Source organism: Bubalus bubalis, chromosome 7 (assembly GCF_019923935.1).
Source record: "Bubalus bubalis isolate 160015118507 breed Murrah chromosome 7, NDDB_SH_1, whole genome shotgun sequence".
NCBI classification, from domain to species: Eukaryota; Metazoa; Chordata; class Mammalia; order Artiodactyla; family Bovidae; genus Bubalus; species Bubalus bubalis.
The window spans coordinates 72,157,549-72,163,067 of record NC_059163.1 but is presented as its reverse complement, the minus strand read 5'-3'; positions in this window follow the sequence as shown (position 1 = coordinate 72,163,067).

The following is a 5,519-nucleotide window of genomic DNA, read 5'->3' as shown; positions in this document are numbered from 1 at the left end:
TTCCCTTGGCCCAGTGTATCAAGCCCACACAGAGGTTCTATCTCAGCCCCACGCTCCCTGAGCCTTCGAGGCTCGGGAAGGCACAAAGCAACACTAAAAGAGAATTAGTGAAACCTGGCCAGAGAGATGATCACAATTGCCCCAGCACACAGCTGGGTTGGTCAATAGGACTCCACCCCCGCCCCATCCCAGCCCCCCCACCCCCCCATCCCAGCCCCCCCCACCCCCCCATCCCAGCCCCCCCACCCCCCCATCCCACCCCCTCACCGCCCCCCCCCCCCGCCCCCGCGCCGACCATCCTCTTCCAAAGGAAAAGCCCCAAGGGAGGAATTTAAGGAAGGTTCTCAGAGGTGCATATTCACGTACACTTCTCTTTATTATGATCCAGCTCAGGCTTCTCTCTTTTACCAAAGACCTGCTTCAACCAAGAGCAGCTGCTCCCATACAGTCCAACGGCAGCCCAATTCAGGGGAAATGGTGTAATTGTCTGGGATTTGGAGAAGATTTGGTGTGGCCTTTTTCCCTTCTCGGTGCTCCTCATATCCCCTGGCAGGGTTTTCGTAAGACAGCAGTCCTGCGCCTGAGCTGGCAGGTGGAGGATGAGTGCTGGGAATTGGGGAACATTTGAGGGAGATGGTTCATGTCTGCCACAAGAGCCTTGGGTGCTTCTTAACCCAGCTAATTTAAAAACCAAATCGGCATATGTTCTGGCTAAAGCCTAGTACTGATAAAAATCACCCCTGCTGAGTCTTCTGAAGTAAGATATGCCAGTTCTGAGTCCCCTCCACTCTGCCCCCTGAATCATAAAGCACCTGAGTGTAGGACAGCTCTACACCTCTCTCTGCCCCTTGGCGCCTTGTACAAAATGACTATAAGGGTCAGTTTTAGTGATCAGCTTCCGCCCATACTTGCCCCCACCCGTCCGTCCCTCAAAGCCAGAACCTCTTTCCAGACATTGTCCCCAGACATTGTCCCATAGTCCCATCATAAATGAACTGTGGCTCATCTGCCCTGTCTCCAAGCTTCAAATTTTTCAGAGGATAGAAACCAGGGCATGGCTGGACTGCCCACAGAACCATGATCATCAAGTGGCAGTGGAATGCATGCATGTCTGTGGATCCAAGAATTGTGCTCCTTCTTGGCCCAGATGCCTTCTCTGTGCCTTTGAGAGCCCCCATTGTATTATTATTTACACCTCTTCTTGCCATTGCTTCTTACCCTCAACAAACCTAGTTCTCCCTGGAGAGTAAGTGAACTTCAACTAAGCCTGGGAAAGGGGATTGATGCAGCCGTGCTCCCAGACCCTGTCCTTCCCCATTCTAGCTTCTCAATTACTTTAGCAGGTTGGGATACCAAACTGAGCCTTCCCCTGACCTTCCCTGTGTAGATACAGATTCCCAAACAGAGCCATTTATACTCTATATTTATACTCCTGCAACTGTACAGCATTTTTTGTAAGTTATATAGTAAGTAGTACTGTGATTTGTGTTATGTAGCGCTCTCGTTTGGAAACCAGGCCAGGTTCTACTAAGAAAGAACACCTTTGTATATTTTGTAATACTGCCTTTTAAACGTGCTTCCGCACCCACACCCACACCACACACCTCTCCAAATATGTAAATATGTACGTTAAACCTGGGCAGGGCTGTGGTCCTCTTTGTACTCTGATTTTTAAAAATTGGATCCTTGTACCTGCGTTGATAGTATCTTTTTTTTTTTTTTTAACTGGTTGTGGGAAGTGAGAGAAATAAAAAATAAAACCCCAAAGGACCAAAGGAGTGAGTTGTTTTCAATCATAGGGAAATAAGGACCTCCTAGATCTATTTCCTAAAAATTTGAGGTCATTCCCTCATTTAATGTCACTACTCACCAACAGCACCAGCTATGTAATTTGTGGGGTCCTTCATTTGAAATGCAGGGAAAAATGCCATAAGAGGTACTAAAAATATCAGGTTTTCCTCTCGACCATGGTCCCTCTTTTTGACTTTTTAAAAATTACTATTTAATGCTAAGTTGAAATTTTAAAATTATTAATGTGAATTTTATGGTTCCTCTTTATATTGTGATGCCAGCTTTAAATGCAAGCAGGGCTTCCTTGGTGGCTCAGAAGGTAAAGAATCCATCTGCAGTGCAGGGGAGACCCAGGTTCGATTCTTGGGTTGAGAAGATCCCCTGGAGAAGGGAATGGCAACCCTCTCCAGGATTCTTGCCTGGAAAATTCCATGCACAGACCAAAGAGTCGGATATGGCTGAGCGACTTTCACTTCACTTCACTTCAAATACAAGCAAGAACTTTTTCACTCAAATGCAGTATTCCTAGAAGTACACAATTCATGTCTGTTAGCTTGGGCACATATTTTGTGTCCACCGGAACAGCAGGGACACCACACAGAATTTACTCAACTGTTTTAATTTCTCTTCTTGTTTGTGCACATTCTGCTGATGTTCCCTACCTTACTGATGAGTAAGGAGGCAATGAAAGGGAGAACTCGAGGTTACCCTTTCCTTCTGTGTCAGCATTTTCAGCCTTGAGTGGATTGCTAACACAGGAAAGTAACAGTGATGAGGAAAGAGGTGATATGGCTTCTTAGTTATTTCTTGTGTTGTATTTGGACAAAGCTCTGGTTTGAATGGGAAGCATGGCCTCTTGGGGGCCCTCGCTTGATCAGTTATAGATGTAGCACACCTATACTTTGAGTCTTGCTGTACTCCCACTTGTGTGTGATCTGCTGGAGTTTTGTAGTCATGTGTGTGTGCTAAGCTAATTTAGTCCTGACCGATTCTTTGTGGGACCGTATGGACTGAGGCCACTAGGCTTCTCTGTCCGTGGGATTCTGCATTGCGTTGCAGGTGGATTCTTTACTATCTGACCCACCAGGGCATTGCACATGCTCTATGTGAATCGGGGTGGCAGAGAACTGCACGCATGCACACTGTGCATCTGCTTCTGCTCCATTGCCCCATTGCACTTAACTTACAAAGCTAAGTTAAAAAATTGTTAAGAATTTCAGGACCCTGACACCAGAGCATTTCAGCTAAAGAATGAGGCTCAAGAATGGGGGTTGGGATCATTTGAAGAGTTGGGTTCCATCCCTAACTCTGTCATTTACTAACAAGCCTAGTAACTTTCTCAGTGTCAATTTTCTCATCTGGAATATGAGACAGAAACACTTGGCTTCCTATGGTTATTAAAACAAAGTAATGTATGTAAGTTTCCCAGGTGGCTCAGTGGTAAAGAATCTACCTGCCAAACAGGAGACATAAGAGATGCAAGTTTGATCCCTGGGTCAGGAAGATCACCTGGAGAAGGAAATGGCTACTTACTCCAGTATTCTTGCCTGGAAAAAACCATGGACAGAGGAGCCTGGCAGACTACAATCTATTGGGTCACAGAGTCGGACACGACTTAGCAACTAAACAACAACAATGTATGTAAGCATTTAGCCCCAGAACTGGTTTACTCCAAGTGCTTGGCATACAGTTATACCTCAAAATAGGCTGCCATCTGTGGGATCACACAGAGTCAGACACAACTGAAGCAACTTAGCAGCAGCAGCAGCAGCAACATATGTGGTACATGATACACTTCCCACACTTCTTTGCATTTTTGTTTCCTTGAGTATTTCTAAAGTGAAGTACCAAGTCAAGAAAGCTACTCTCAAACCCAAGCCACAGAGGTCAGAACTAGCCGTGGACTCGTTATTAGGATGAGCTGGACTAGTGTCACGTGGTACAGCTCCAAGTGGATCTGGGGTCAGCTGAGGGACAGGGTGAGGAACAAGTGGGGAACAGGATGCAAAGAATCACGAGGAAACAGACTGGCGTTGTCCTCTAACTAGTGACTTACTTTCTAGCCTCAGTCTAAGATGTGGCATTGTTTTACAGGATTTTTACATTATTTGTGTCAAGGTTAAAAATCCAGTAGTTGGAGAGAGTTTACAACTGTCAGCATCGTCATTTGCCTCATCCAGTGTTAAGGACCTGGTGCTCTCACTGCCAGGGCCCAAGTTGGACCCAGGTTCAATCCCTGGTGGAGAAACTAAGATCCCACAATTTTGGCAAAAACATAAATAGAATAGAACAGTGCTTCCTCACTTGGCCCAAGGTCATTACAAAGGCTGCAGAGGGGTTCTAGGGTCTGCCTGTTAGTGCTGAGTACTTACATTTTCCACTGGAATCTTAGAAGTCCAAAAATAATGTCACTTTTTTGCCTTATAGAATTTGGAATCAAGTGAAAAATAAGCAGAATATAGACTTATGGAGATGAAAATATCCATTGTATTATGAAGGAAGCCGATAAGACATGGCTTTCTTTTAGCTCTGCAGAGAGGGGAAACGCTTGCTAATATTCCACCTTGGAATGAAACCAGTTTACTAACCCAGCTACAGGCAGATGTGAATACCACAGGCGTCCCCCATGGGGCATTATCAACCCCCCAAGGCCAGCTCCCTTGCCCTCACAGGTGCCCTGGTCCTCGAGTGAAGTACGTGTGGGGCATGTCTTGAGTCAAGGCAAGTCACTTCCCAAACACCCACGGTTGAGGTGAGAAAGGGGGAGTTTTTCTTCCCCCTGGAGTTTTAGTCCCAAGTAAGACAACAGGCAAGCTTTGCTCAGGAAAGTGAACATCCCTTGACCTTATCCTGCTCCTAGCTCTCCTCATTCTTTCTGAAAACAATCAAGGAGTCATATTCCTTCTTTGTTCCTCTTAACAGTCATTTTTGCTCCTCAAGAAAACTTCCTCAAGGAAGGAAGGCATTAAGAATTTAAGTGTGGTAGTGAAAAGATATTATATAATAATAAGGAGACATATTTTAAATAAGGAGACTTATTTTAGATAGAGCAAGAAGTTAGGTAGAAACAGGTCTGGTAGTTGGTAGCTGTGATCATTGACTCTTGCTCCCGACTCCCTCACATGTTTCTGTATGAATGCCAGTCCAGACAGGCATGCTGCCTCGCACTCAGGTCTGGTGAGATGACTTCAGTGGAACCCTCAGAGAGTGAGATAGGAGTGTCCCACAACTGGGGACCCATCTTATGTCAGAAAAAAAGGGCTGTGTCTGAGAACTAGCTGCAGTCCTATCTGACAGACAGTTGAATGATGTCCAGTGTGGCTCACTCACACCAATACACATAAAAATTAGAGAATGTAATGAGACAAAAAATAATCTCTCTACACAGTGCCTACTTTTAGGGCTGTGGATATTCAAGGAATGAAGAAATGAATAAAGGCTGCCACATTTGGATAAACACTACAATGGAAATCGGAGAAGGCAATGGCACCCCACTCCAGTACTCTTGCTTGGAAAATCCCATGGATGGAGGAGCCTGGTGGGCTGCAATCCATGGGGTCGCTAAGAGTCAGACATGACGGACCGACTTTACTTTCACTTTTCACTTTCATGCATTGGAGAAGGAAATCGAAACCCACTCCACTGTTCTTGCCTTGGAGAATCCCAGGGACGGGGGAGCCTGGTGGGCTGCCGTCTATGGGGTCACACAGAGTCGGACACGACTGAAG